Source organism: Lynx canadensis, chromosome D4 (genome assembly GCF_007474595.2).
Source record: "Lynx canadensis isolate LIC74 chromosome D4, mLynCan4.pri.v2, whole genome shotgun sequence".
Taxonomy (NCBI): domain Eukaryota; kingdom Metazoa; phylum Chordata; class Mammalia; order Carnivora; family Felidae; genus Lynx; species Lynx canadensis.
In genome coordinates, this window is record NC_044315.2 from 50,718,757 (window position 1) to 50,733,595 (window position 14,839).

Genomic DNA, 14,839 nt, shown 5'->3' on the forward strand with positions numbered 1-14,839 from the left:
TGTAAGCTAGCAGTTACCAGTACTACTGGTAGCTGAGGAAAACATGCCTCAGTCCTTACGGGGCATGTGTGGCACATCACAGGGTCCCCTGCATGGCCTCATTAGAGCTTTGATGTGCTTCCACCTCACAGCCTGTTCATGCCTGAGGATCTTGTCTCTGGGCCTCTGCATCATCAACTCTTTTGTGCTGCTTTTCCTGTCCAGTGTAACACAACTAATGGGCTCTAAGTGAGAGAGTTTTGGGGACTCAAATTACTTCTGTCTTTCTCTAATAATGGGGCTCATTAAAGCCCAAAGCAAGTGCTATGGGCGCCATGTATATGTTATCCCTATGGGTCTTACCTTCTTACCTTTAACGTGAAGGGAAAATGTGGAGAGAATAGAACTAACTCTCCTGATGCTAGGCTAGGTCTGGTATTGTCCTTCAGTAGTCCAATGTGGAATGCTAATGACAAACACTTGTCTCTGGATGATTTTGATTGTAAGTAATAGACACCAACTCAGATTGATCTAAGCCTAAGCGAAATTTATGAGAAGGATCCTAGGTTATTTCATGGAATCTAAGAGCAGCCCAGTTGGAATATAGTCCATACTCTGAGTCCAACTATCTCATGTTCCCATGTGGAAAGACCTGTTAGTGTTGGACTCCTGGCTACGCTCCACCTTCTCACTCACTCCTCCTTGGGAAGGGGTAATTTACCTCATGGGTGAATTTGGAAGAATAAATTGGACATGTTAGGTTCAGCCTTTTCCTTTGTTTTGAGGTTATTTGCTTACAGAGGATATCCATTCTACTTGGCGCCTTCATCTGATTATGGTTAAAAACCCTGGAAGATGCCTGCAGGGAAAAACTGTGGTATAGGCCTACCTAATCTGGGATTATGAACTAGGAAGGCAACTCTGTCACACCTAAAGCTGGGATCGCCAAATGGCTCACAAATGAAGGGGGTATTTTGATGTTAGCGTATATCCTGAGTCTCCCAATTGGATCAGAACTTGGGTAGAGAAGAGGGGTCTGCATATTGGGCTGTATCAAACTTTAACACATTTCTCTTCTCTCCACATTTACTTCAGTTCAGCTTTTTCTGCCTGTTCATCCACCTGACAGAAGACGACCACATGCACATCATTCATTTCTTTTTTTTTTTTAATTTTACTTTTAAGTAATTTCCACACCCATCGTGGAGCTCAAACTTACAACCCCAGATCAAGAGTTGCATGCCCCACCAACTGAGCCAGCCAGGTGCCCCTCACATCATTCATTTCTAAAGGCATTTGCAGCAACTGACTGATTGCCTTTTTTCCTAGTTGTCCTTCTGTCAGGAGAGAACCTCATTAACTTAACTTTGGACAGAAACCTATATTTGGTTGAAAAAATTGTGTAGCACTAGGGTAGGGCAAGTTCACATATTATAGAAATGACCTTTCTGGGTGGGGAAGAAAGTGAGGTAGTTGTGAATGCCCAAAGTAGATTTTTACACAAACATGGTAGGGATTAGGTATTTTGGACCAATTAATTGCTTTCATTAAGTTGATGAAAAGGTGGCTGTTAAATCTATTCTGTCCTCATGTTTCTGTTGCTATGAATCTATACTTCCTATTAAACTGAACTTTCAACTCAGCTATTTAAATGCCTACCTGATTTAGCCCATTTGATGAAATCATCAGGATCATTTGATTAAATGTTCTCTTTAATCCATCTCCACCAAAGGTCATGTACTATTGAAAGTTTTGCTGGAAAATTATGTGTGAAAAGGAAAAGGAAAAGCGGGGTGGGGGGAAGGGGGGAAAGATATATCATGGGACATAGTTCAGGTCAACAGGAAGATTTTCCCATATTTAGAATCATCTATCAGCAAGTTTATACGTATGGTAGCTTTCAATAGCATTTCAGATCATTCAGATAACCTCTTACTTGGATTGTGATGCTCTGTAATAAAATGTATGGCCAAACCAGAGCATCCTCTATGCCTTTAGTTCAAAATAACTCATATTTTCTGGAAACCCAGAGCCAGCTCAAAATAGGTTCCTTTATTAATCATTAAGGTCACCTGACCCGTGTCACACAAAAGGCGAGATATTGATGATGAGGCACCCTGCTGAGAAATTAATCTTCAATCAACATGTGTATATGTGTCTTCTAGAAGTCACCATTGATATTTCATGGCTTCTTTTATTGTAGAACTGAGGGGCATGTTACATGTCAAGATGAAATCAATGTGAAATTGATGGGCTGAGAGGAATTTGGTCTTAAGGGCTTTGCAATGGTGTAACAATCAAGTTATTCTTACCCCTGCCTTACTGAACTATTTTATTTGCAATAGCAAATTCCCAACATAAAATTCTGTATATTATTTCAACTCCTTTTTTTCAAGCAATCTTTGTTGTTATATTTATTGTTCTTTTTATCGTAACATGAATGTATACTTATTTTATAAAGCTGGAAAACAGAAAATAAGAAAGATGAAAAATTATTTATAATCCTATCACTATAACATTTTAGACTGTTTCCTATCTGTTTGCTTAGGCTTTCCAAAAAACAAAATTGAGTTTATTTTATATCTACAATTTTGTTTCTGCTTTTTTTTAACCACTATTTTTAGCAGACATTAATTGTGTTGTTATAATTGTCCTTTAACATAATTTTTAATGACTGCTTAACCATTCTCCTTTTGCTGGATATTTCATTTGGTTTCAGTTTTTCATATTTATAAAAGATTACATAATTTATAGAATTGTAATAATGATACTACAGTTTGTGTGTTAGATGTTAAAATTATGTCTATAATATAGTACATATGTATTATATATATATTATATATATATTATTTTTTCTTTAGATTAGTTCCCAGACGTAGAATTATAGGGTGAATTTTTCTTTTTAATTTTTGCTTCTTTCTGATTCAGACCCCCAAAGATTTGCTGAATGCTTGAGAAAAATACACTCTCTTGGTCTGAGATTCCTTTGAACAAATAAAAGCATGTTCGCTTCATTTCACTGAAGATGATTAAGTCCCTTTTTGCCTTAGACTGTTTTGAGATGCTTTCATTCTCCCCATCCCTACCCCCAACACACACAAAAACGCACAGTATTCAATCATGGAAAATGGAAAGTTTCTGCTTATCTTGTCCTGGCTGAGAAAGAAATCTCCTGTCAATTTTGAACAATACAGTTGAAAGTAAAAAAAGTTCTAAGTGATTTTAAGATGTTTCTTTTTTTTCTTTTTCTTTTTCCTTAGGCAAGCCATACACATTTGCTACTGAAATCAACAACTTCAATGCCTGTGGTGTTATAAACACATGGTGGGCTCTCCCTCATGGCATGGAGGAAAGTGCACTGGATTTGAAATCAGAACATCTGGCTTGGGGCCTGGCACTCTGCCCCCTCTGTGTCTTATTTCACATCAGGTGAGGTCCTTTATTTGGAATCCATGCCATTGGTCAATCCTTGTGGTGACCCCCTGAGCTAGCTGTCACCACTCCCGTTGTTTAGGCAGGGAAGCCAGGGTTTTGCAGGTTAAACAGTGCCACATGGCTGCTGAATGGGAGACATTAGGAAACACAGCGCTCCTGATCCCAACATTCATTTTTCTCATTGTCCCAGGGTATTTTTATTACCCATGTTTCATTGGACAAATACTTACTCTCTCTGAGTCTTAGTCCCTTTTAAACTGTAGATATTTATATTTGGGCTTTAGTGAAGATCAGATGAAATCATTGGAATTGAATGTGATGTTTAAAGTGAAATACAAGTGTTAGGAATAAGGAGTATGCTAATGAGGAGGGTGACTTGGTACAGTGTTTACTTAACATGGCTCATATTGATTTCTGAAAAGTTTGAAATTATTTTTTTAGTTCCTATTTTACCAGTTTTTATTTTATCTGTTTTCCTTTTTTTTTTTAAAAAAAAAATTCATTTACTAAATCCCAAGAAAATGAGATGCGGAAGTATTTAATAATGAAATGTTGGGGCGCCTGGGTGGCTCAGTCAGTTAAGCATCCGACTTCAGCTCAGGTCACGATCTCGCGGTCTGTGAGTTCGAGCCCCGCATCGGGCTCTGGGCTGATGGCTCAGAGCCTGGAGCCTGCTTCCGATTCTGTGTCTCCCTCTCTCTCTGCCCCTCCCCCGTTCATGCTCTGTCTCTCTCTGTCTCAAAAATAAAACGTTAAAAAAATTAAAAAAAAAATAATGAAATGTTATGGTATTAGACTTAAGCAAAGCAAGAAGTTTGAGTTCTTTTAACATTAAGTTTCTCAGCCTCATCACTATTGACAATTTAGGTCAGGTAATTCTTTGTTGTGGGGGCCTGGCCTGTGTAGTGTGGGATGTTTATCCACATTCCTTCCCTCTACCCACTGGATGCCAGTTACACACCCCTCCCAATTGTGACAATGAAAAGTATCTTTAAATATTGCCAAATGTCCCCTTGGGGGTGGGGGTATGTACAAAATTGCTCCCATTTGAGAACCACTGTTTTAACAGACTGTCTTACAAGATGCAAATTTTATTCACCATGATCTTGGTGTGTTCTAATTTCTTATTATGTCAAAGTATAATGTAAGAAAATTAATTCTTCAAAGGGAACTATCTTCAACATTTATTTGTTGCCTTGGTCTATTCAAATTTTACAACCTTTTTACTAGATCGACATCATTGTTTTCCTGACTGCCCAAACAATTTTCACTGACTGTCAATACCAAGATCTGAACCCAAGGTTATAAAAAACAAGAAATAAAGAAAAAATAAAAACCCACACAATTACAATCAGAAGCCTGTTCTGGGGATATCAGCTTCTGTAAAATTTCCCACTTTTATTACAATTTTGGTCTCAGGAATGGATTTGTGTTGTGCCATTTTCAGTTCTTGTTACCATCATTGTCATAACAGGGAATGAGCCAAATTGCAATGTGCCTCGGATAGTCTGTCACTTGCAATGGTGCGGGGCTCTGCTCTGACCTTCTGTTATTCCAGAGTGACGAGGACGCATAGTCGCTGCCCAGAGAAGATGAAGAACTCTGGAGAGATCAAAGGCCATTGAGGCCTGAGTGGCTGTACAATTTAGCACTGGGGGTTCTATTCAGCAGTCTAAATTGCAGGTAGTCCCTCTGTCCAAAGAGCAATATGGCACATGGTTATGTGACATCACCCAGTTTAGCAAAAGGCAGTTCTCAGCAAAGGAAAGAGGAAACTAGGATGAGATCAAGTATTTCTTAACACCTACTATGTGCTCCTAGGCTAAGAAATTTACATGTGTTTGTTCACACAATCTTCATAGGAAATATGTGAGGTAAATATCATTATATCTGGTATTTTACTCCCAGAAGGCAAGTAACTTGCCTAAGGTCAGGTAGTGCTGAGAGATTCAGATCATGGCTTGAAAAGTCTCTGTTTTACTAAATCTGTGCACTTCTAGCCATTATAATCTAATAATAGATATTATTGTGTTATGCAATTGACTCAGATATCTAAAACTTAGTCCATTATTTTGAAAAGTGGCTTGCTAATTTTGAGGAGCATGGAGGGAGGCCCCTTACACCTCCAGACTAGTCAGTGAACAGAGGAAGAGCACTGGGGGGGGTAATGGTAGTAATTAAGAACCTTTCTTTCTAAAATGTTAGAGGTTCTTTGAAAAGCAAACAAGTCTTAAATACTTAAATCTTTGTGATGTTGCCACGTAAGTCAGTTGGCTCTTTGTTCTTCATAAGACAAGGTTTATTTATTTTTAATTACTCTATCTAACGTTTATGAAACTTCGTTAGGTGAAGGGGACTGAGCTAGGTGCTAGGAATAGGTATGAAATTTAGTCCCTTCCCTTAAGGTGGCTTACTGTTTTATGAAGGATGTAAGAAATGTTTATTAATTTCTATAAAACATAGGAGATCAGTGAAAGAGGTTAAGAAATGTTCAAAAAGGGGCACCTTGGTGTCTCAGTTGGTTAAGTGTTTGACTTCGGCTCAGGTCATGATCTCACAGTTCGTGGGTTTAAGCCCTGTTATTGGGCTCTCTGCTGTCAGCATAGACCCTGCTTCAGTTCCTCTGTCCCCCCCTCTCTCTGCCCCTCTTCAGCTTGCACTCTCTGTCTCTCAAAAATAAACATTATTAAAAAACTTAAAAAAAAAGAAATGTTCAAATGAAAGAAATGGCACAGTTTAGAGAAAAGATATACACTCTTCGACAAGGTGGAGATCACAGCCCAGATTGTCAGAAAAGCTGCTGCTGAACAGGGAAGAGCAGACTTGTAAGATAAGCTTTAGGTCAAGGTGAAGGTCACTGATGAGTATCTGTTGATGACTCATCTCACCTTTCCAACCTCTCACCCCTGAGCTGAACATGGGCTTTCTTTCTCTAGTCACTGTGGGCTTCCTCACTGCCTACAAGCAAGCAGGTATATTTACACAAGCTGATGTTTCCTCCTGCAAGGCCCAGGCCACATTCCTCTTTGCTCATCTAAATCCGATTCTCCTTTGATTAAATCATTTTGGGCTCCATTGCTAATCACACACCTTTTTCTTGGGACTTGTTCTCTCATCCCATTTCTGCTGAAGGGATTGTCTTAGCCTCGTGAACCGTGGGATCCTCTCCCTGGCAGGTAATTGAAACAGAGGTTATGTCGGGCCAAAGGGAAACCGGTTGAGCCAAGCAGATTCTGTCAATAACATGAACCAAGTGACACAGAGCCTCTGTAGTGGTGGTAGAGATGGATCTTGTCCGGGAGACTGACAGCCACGTTGGGCTGAGGGGGGAGAGTACAGCTGAGAAACAGAAGAAAAGCTAAGAGAAGCAGAGACAAGAGAGGAACTGCAGTCTCTGGGAAAACTACTGAAGTTGCTGACTTTCCAGGTGTACTTGTAGCTCACAGGCGACTCACTTGTTCTAATTTCCCTACTTTAGATTCCAAGAGATTTATGACCTCACACCAGTTGACTGGAGCTCATTAGAATGGCTTTCTTACCCTATCAACCCAGTGGGCTTAGACCGACACCTCTGGCTACGCTGATCTTCCCATTCTCTGACTTCCCATTCGCTTGTGCTGGGTTTCATTTTCTAGATCCATCAGATGCTACTTAGCATTTTTATTTGGCTGCTGCTGCAGTGTGTGCCCATTTTCAAGGACAGTAAGCTCTTTAAGTGTGCAGGCCGTACCTCATACGTGGGAGGCAGTGCAACATAGTGGTATAGAGCATGGACCTTGGAGATAAACCGCTTGGGTTCAAATGCCAGCGTCACCACTATTCAGCCAGAGTAGGCTGGAGCATACTGCACTAACAGACAACCCTCAAGTTTGCCCAGGCTTAACACAGCCAAGGTGTGTTTTTGTGCTCCTGTGAGATGTTCCACCTCGGCTGGCAGGAGGCCTGTGATCATCACAGTCACTCAGAAACCCAGGCTCCCTCCCAATACCTACGCCAGTGATAACCAAGCCAGAGCAAAGAGAACCTGGTGGGTCGAACAGTGGCTGTTAGCGATTTTACCTAAGTTCAATTCTATGGAAGTCTTAAGACTTCCATAATTTCTTGCTAGAGTATCACTTGGGGTATGTTGCTTTATGTCTTTGTGCCTCCATTTTCTTTCTTTTTTTTTAAGTTTATTTATTTATTTTGAGAGAGAGAGAGAGCACAAACAGCAGAGGGGCAGAGAGAAGGAGAGACAGAATCCCATGCAGGCTCCACACCATCAGCGCAGAGCCCCAAGTGGGACTTGAACTCACGAAGCGTGAGATCATGACCTGAGCCGAGATCAAGAGTTGGATGCTTAACCAACTGTGCCACCCAGGCGCCCTCATCAGTGTTCTTTTCTTTGAAGTGAAGACAATAATAGTACTTCCCTTTGGTGAGGAAGGATTAAATGGGGTGATATATGTAAAGTGCTTAAGACAGTGTCCAGCTCATTATGAATGCCATATAAGTGTTAGCTGGTGCTTCTTGTAAATACTTGAAGTCTGAGTTACTTGCTTGATTCTTTCACTTATTCACCTCCCTACTTGTGAATCAAAACTACTGAAGATAGCATAGTCGGCCTGCTTCAGGAATGACATCTTGATAGAATTACTTACCAATATTCTTTCATCACTTATTCATGTAGGGACAGAAGTTTCAACTAGTGGCCGTTTGTGCTGTTCTCTCACCTTATAGCTCAGCTTTCTTCTGAAAAATCAATTGTACTACAAATGCAAGGCCATCACTTTTTTATAGCCCCACTTACCCTGCCTTCTGCATAAAATGGCATTCTAAATAATTGTCAATAATCCAAAAGAAAGGAATACACACCTATTTGTTAGCTCTTCATGGTGTCCATTATTGCCTTGAGAAAATAAACTTAATTACAAAGGCCACATTGAATATCTGCCAAGGTTTGACCTAAAATTTTTTATTCTTGTTGTCTTGGTAGACCGCTCTGAATAACTTATCACATCCCTAACACTACTGGGAAGGAGTTGTCTATTTGCTCAAATTGCTATGCTCAGCATTGCTTCAGGGGGAAAGCATAGGGTTACCAACTGTAGAGGCCTGACATTATTTTCAGAGTTTATATCAGAAAGTGTTCTTCTCAAACTGAGCCCTGGTTAGGAAAAAGAAAAAAAAAACTTTTTTAGAAAAGCTGCCTGGAATAAAAAATGGCCTCAATTCTAACAGAGAAGAAATGTGGTTTGGCATCAATAAAGGAGTAGATAAGATGCAGTGTAACCAGAAAAATGCTGCTTCCAGCCTCATCCTGTGATCAAAGCAAGAGTGTGTTCTTTTGAATAGTTCATCGTTTGGGTATTTGCTTTAGCACACCCGCCAGGGGGCCTCAGTGATGTTTTTTTCTCTCTGTGAAGGATGGTAAATAGCACTTTGATCCATCAGGAGCGTGTATATTTACATGGTGTCTCCAGCTTTGTCTCTCTAAACACGCAGTCTCCCTCCTTCTGTTTAGGGCCCTGCCATGCCCAAGGGAAGCAGGCACTACACGTTGGTGGTTTGTGCCCCCCTGCCCTGCCCTGAACTCAACCTTACCCCCCAATCAGCAGGTGGTTTCTATGTTGTACTCTAACTCCTTGGGGATGCTGTGGCTCCTCTTTCTCTACTTCTTTTTTCAGTCATCTTTTTTTTAAATTTTTTTTTAATGTTTATTTTCTGATAAAGAGAGAGACACAGAGTACAAGTCAGGGAGGGGCAGAGAGAGAGAGGGAGACACAGAATCTGAAGCAGGCTCCAGTCTCTGAGCTGTCAGCTCGAACCCACAAATTGTGAGAGATCATGACCTGAGCCAAAGTTGGGTGCTTAACTAACTGAGCCACCCAGGCGCCCCTGTTTTGGTCGTCTTTTGTAACCTTTCCTCTCCTGCCATTTCATGTGATCTCTGCTGGTCTTGCTTGGATCTCATATTTTGCTTGAGTGTCATTCAGCACAGTGGGCTGGGTGTTATTATGTTCTGTTTCTTGAGGGATGAAAAGAAGGTATAGGTGTCTCAGAGAAGCTATTATTGGTGACTCTCCCCTGAGTCCTATAACCATGTGGTGGATCTGGGCTGGAAGATAGGACTAACTAGTTGGCAAGCTACCTATCAACTGAGGTTTGACAGTGTGCCAGCCTTGGTGCTACCTGGTTTACATACAGCATTTTAGTTAACAACCCAGCAGACCCAATGAAATGTGTACCATTATATCCTTACTTTACAGACGTGAAAAAGAAAACCTGGAGAAACTAAGAGACTTATCAAGGTCATACAGATATGAACCCAGAAAGTCTGATTTTGGAGCCTGCTAGAGACTGAATGTTTGCGTCCCCCACAAAATTCCCATGTTGAAACCTAACCCCTGTGTGAGGGTATTAGGAGGTGGAGCCTTGGGCCAATGATTAGGTTGGGAGGGCGGAGGCTTCATGAATGGGAATAGTGCCCTTGTAAAATAGATCCAGGAGAGCTTCCTTGGCCTATCTCCCAAATGGGGACATAACCAAAAAGATGGGCTCCTACAAACCAGGAAGGGGTTCTTACCAGACACCAAATATGCAGGCACCTTGATCTTGGACTCTCAGCCCACAATGGGAGGAAAAAAGAAAGGAACACAGTCACTTTGAAGAACTTAAAGGAAGCCCTCCTCTTTCCTCTTGGCCTGCAGCCCCTTGGTAACATTGCAGGAAAGGTTCTTGTGGCTTGGGAAAAATTAGAACAGACCTTAAACCCAGTGAGTTAATTGATGCAAATCACTTTCCTTCCAGTAAGATTTAGGTAATGGCATATCTTAAATGACAAACCCTGCTATTTGTCATTTTCACTAAGGAAAACCCTCAGCTGCTTTCCACCAGTAAATTCCGAAGAGAGGCTGATAGGTTTCCCTCATTTAAATATAGCATAGATGCATTTTTAAGAACCCATTCCTTCTGAAGGGAGTGGAATTGACAGATCTGGACCTTGAATGCTCATTTGATATACCGATGCTCTATGGAGCTTGGCAAGGCAGTTTTTCAACCCACCCTGGAGCATTTTCTGTTTCCTTCCTTGGTTCTATTTTAAACTCCTACTTTGCATACTACCTGCAACCAAGGCCAGCAATTGTCTTCCCCAGAGAAAAGTAAGAATATTTTTCTTCTGGAGAGTTGTGAGATCCTTCTCCCTTCCCAACCCCATATCTGGGCCTAAACAATATCCCCATCTTGCCTGCAATATATATACATCTTTGCCTTCTACTCATCTTCCATGTTCCAACCATTGGGTCAACTTTTTCTTTATCCAAAATCCTTTTGGTGAATGAAGCTTTGCCAGTGGGTAGGCTGGGGCCAGAGGTCTCTCTTTAGAGGTCACGGTTTCACTAGTAAGTTTACCTTTTGAAGCAGTATCTTCACTTTCAGGAAACAGCCCCACTCAGCTTCCACCTCCCTTGCAATATCTCTTTACTTTCATCCTTCCCAATTTCTATTATGTCCTTTTCATTAGCCTTTTTCTTTTCTTTCTCACTTTCCTATGACCCTCAATCAGCATTCACAAGGGGAAGAGGTAAGAAAAAGTTATGTTTCCCACTGCCCTCTGTGCCCAGAGAGAACTCATAGACAAGGCACTTGTACCAAAGATTTATTCCACAGATGCTCATCTGATCCCTCCATGGACTTGAGACTGAATGCTGGGAGGCATATCAAATGTGCTGGGTTAAAACATCAGTGATTTTTAAAAATTGAAGCATTTCTCAAATTAAATATGCTAATATGAATTGTGAAGACAAAAGATAACAAATATAAATTTCTCAAACATGTATGATTCCATCTCTCTCTTTTTTGTTGCAATGGAACATCTTACAGAGTTCTGTGCAACACATTTTGGGAAGTACCATTTTAGGATATTTCACTTGTCATATTCCAAATGTTCCTTGGAGTTCTATATCCTCGATATTTTAAAATTAAATCTCCTTGCTTTGGGATCAAACAGTGGATCTTTCTTTCTTTCTTTTTCTTTTCTTTTCTTTTCTTTTCTTTTCTTTTCTTTTCTTTTCTTTTTTACAGAAAGAGAGAAAGCTCAAGCAGTGTTAAGGGACAGAGGGGGAGGAGAGAGAGAGAGAGAAAGAGGGAGAGAATCCCAAGCAGGCTCCATGCTCATAGCCAAACATGGTGCTCGATCCCATGACCCTGGGATCATGACCTGAGCTGAAATCAGGAGTCATATGCTCAACTGACTGAGCCACCCAAGTGCCTCAAACAGTGGATCTTCTAATGGCTGAAAAGATTTGAACTTAAAAAAGGACAGGAAGCATAGCCTAAGTAGCACACTTTGTTGAAAATTCTTTAAAAAAATTTTTTTAATGTTTATTTTTGAGAGAGCGTGTGAGTGGGGGAGGGGCAGAGAGAGGGAGACACAGAATCTGAAGTGGGCTCCAGGCTCTGAGCTGTCAGCCCAGAGCCCGACGCGGGGCTCAAACTTACGAACTGGTGAGATCATGACCTGAGCCGAAGTTAGCCATCCAACCGACTGAGCCGCCCAGGTGCCCCTTCTTGAAAATTATTAAACTCACAGTGTTATATATTACTGATGTAATAAATGAGATATACTCAGTGGGAATACATATATGAAAAAGCTTTTACTTCCTTGACTTTAAAATCATGACTTTAAAAAGGCAAGAGCAGTGCTGACTTGCCCACTTCTAAATATGTTTTATGTCTATATCATGTAGCTTTATAGGCACTTTCACTTAGAAAATTGTGTCACTTGTGGTAACTAAGACTGTACATACAATATATATTTTATAATATTAACATTAATAATAATATTTATAGCATATGCATGTTATTTATACTTATTTATAATGATAATAATTAATAATTATATATTTTATGACCAGCCAGGCCAGTCTAAATGACAAGGTCAATCTCACATCAAATTCAACCTTCTCCTCTCTCTCCAGCTAGCTCAAGTGGTAGGTTGGAGACTTAAAATGGAGTATATGGCATGATATTCTTCCTTACTATCTCTTGTTTTTAAAATTTCTCTTGTGAATCTTTCTATATTTTATAGGTTTAGAGGAAGGAGAAAGACTAGAGAGAAAAGGGACAAAGGTCTTTTGCTTGTCCTTAGTGCTGCTTGCATATTTCTTGTAGCTACTGTATTTTTCATGATAGGTATATAAGTGCTGTCTTTTTGTCTGGTGCATTGATGGATTCTTTGGAGGCTGTACTGGACCGCCAATGCTGCTCCCAGTAAGGGCAAAGCACTCTCTAGCTAATTTCTGTCTTCTCCTATGCTCATGCTGGTAATGAACCCAAGATCTTGTACTGCTGGCCAGGGTACCTTCATGATGGCCTATTTATCTTCCAAGGCATCCACATGGTTCTCAAGAAATTCATGCATCCTTGCTGGGAAGTTTGTTTTTGCCTTGCTATCACATGCTGCTCTAGCCATAATCCTACTTTTAGAATTCTCCAGATGAGAGGCAATCCAGTGTCTTTGATTGTGTATGTGAAATTTCAATGGACACATCAAACTTGGGAGAATTCCTTTATCCTTCACTTGTGAGGCTGCCCTGGTTTAGGACTACAAGTGTATGCAGCTCAGCAAACATCTAGGCAAGGTGAGGGATGCCAGCCTCCCTTCCTACAGAGATATCACTCTGTGGACACTCTTCTGGATCCTTCTCAATTTGTGAGGGAGGGCACTCTCTCCTTCCCAAAGAGAAGAGGGGGGAAAAGCCATTGATTGCAGTCTTCATCTCAGAAAAATCTCTTGCCAATTCTCTTTTATCACCTTTTGGAACTCCTACTTTTCCCTTATTGAGGCTATTAGGTCAGTGATGGGGATTAATGATTATCAAGCTAATTCTCTTCTTCTTGGCATGGATGAAACTAGCATTCTTCTTTAGTGTTACTTACCATCTATTGAATTTCAGAAGACAACAAGAAAAGATTCATTTAACATCCTGTAGCACATGGAAATTAATTCCTAAGTACAAATATTCTTCATAATATTTTGTTTTGTTGGTAGTATGTAATTTCTAAAATGATTTCCATTGTTTGAAAATCTTTTGTTATTAGAGTTAATACTGATAGGAATATCTAACTCAAATCATATGTTATATTCTTGTGTCTGTTCCTAGGAATGACACATCTAGGCAAAAGAGAATTTCGAAATGTCCAACTCTTGCAATTTTATGACTAAAGCCTGTAGTTAATGACTGCTAAGTGTTTAGAAATGAGTTTATGAAACTTTTGGATAATGCCAAAGCACATATGCACAGGAGTTCAAATAGTAAGCACTTAGTGGATTTTATATTTAATTTCAGTAATTAGACAATTCTCAGCTAATCATTTTTCATTTTAGCTGTTTAAAGCTGTATCCCCTTACCAATTCTGTGACCCAGCTGGGCTGGTTTCCAATACTTTCATTCTCTCTCTCTTTCTCTCTGTTCTCTCACTTTGTGGTTTGCTTAGTCGCAAGTCTCCAATAGTGTCATTTCCTGCTGGGTTCTCCAGCTGTGAGACACTCCCTCAAACCCCCCTCCCCTTCTCCAGCTGTCTCTATGGGCAACATCAAACTGCTGATTTTAACACATTTGGTTAGCATTTAGCAGGGGCCAGGGACTCCTGTTAACTTCTAAAATGTGTTTATGATGCAAAGACACATTTTGCTCCTAATTAAGCCTTTCACTAATGGGAAGAATAAAGGGGTGTAGAGGTTTGAGATTCTAAACAGCTGCCATCCCAGAAAAGGGCAAAAGCCAGTCAGATAAGTGATACAAGAGTTCAAAGGGACCTGAAGCCCACACTCTGTTTCTCATGAGTTGGGAGCTAACATTATCCTGCCTTCACTCGGGCTGGGCTGAGTGGCAGACATACTTGTTAGGCTCACAAACCCCTGAAGTGGACACACAAGAAACTCCTTTTATGAAGGCACCAATTTTCATGTGTTCCAGTATCCTGGAAGTATGTTGTCATTTTTGCAACATTCACAACATGCAATGGCAAGAAAGAGACCCTTTGTTATCTCCATTCAAGGAGGAAAATTGAGATGCAGCTGGGAGAAGCAGGAAGCATCTAGTCAGCAAGATAGCAAGGAGAATTTATATTACATGACAGCCTGTGAACATGTTTGCTTTAAGACAGGCACAGTGCTGCTATAAGCAAGGCGGGATGTAAATGATTTTTTAAAAACAAGTATTGGCCTGGATTTTGACTCAAGATGGTGCCCCCCATGTATCTTGGTATTCATTAAAAGTATTCCGAATGAATGAGCAAGGCTCTAGCCTAAAGCTTGGTACAGAGTAAGCTGTCAATACATTTTTCCTAGCTTTCTTGCTATTATGTAGCATTCCTAACTTGGTGTACGAGAAGGGTAGTAATGTACATGGTCATAGAAAAGCTTTTGCATTGTCTTGAT

At 40.4% G+C, this 14,839-nt stretch overlaps 1 long non-coding RNA gene across 1 annotated transcript in view; it reads left to right on the forward strand.

Annotated features, from left to right (window-relative positions):
• LOC115499210 overlaps window positions 1–14,839 on the forward strand; it is a 171,155-nt gene that overhangs the window by 141,457 nt on the left and 14,859 nt on the right. The window contains exon 7 of the long non-coding RNA XR_003964074.1: window positions 3,240–3,408. This is a non-coding gene — a long non-coding RNA (uncharacterized LOC115499210). The remainder of the gene's footprint in view (window positions 1–3,239; window positions 3,409–14,839) is intronic.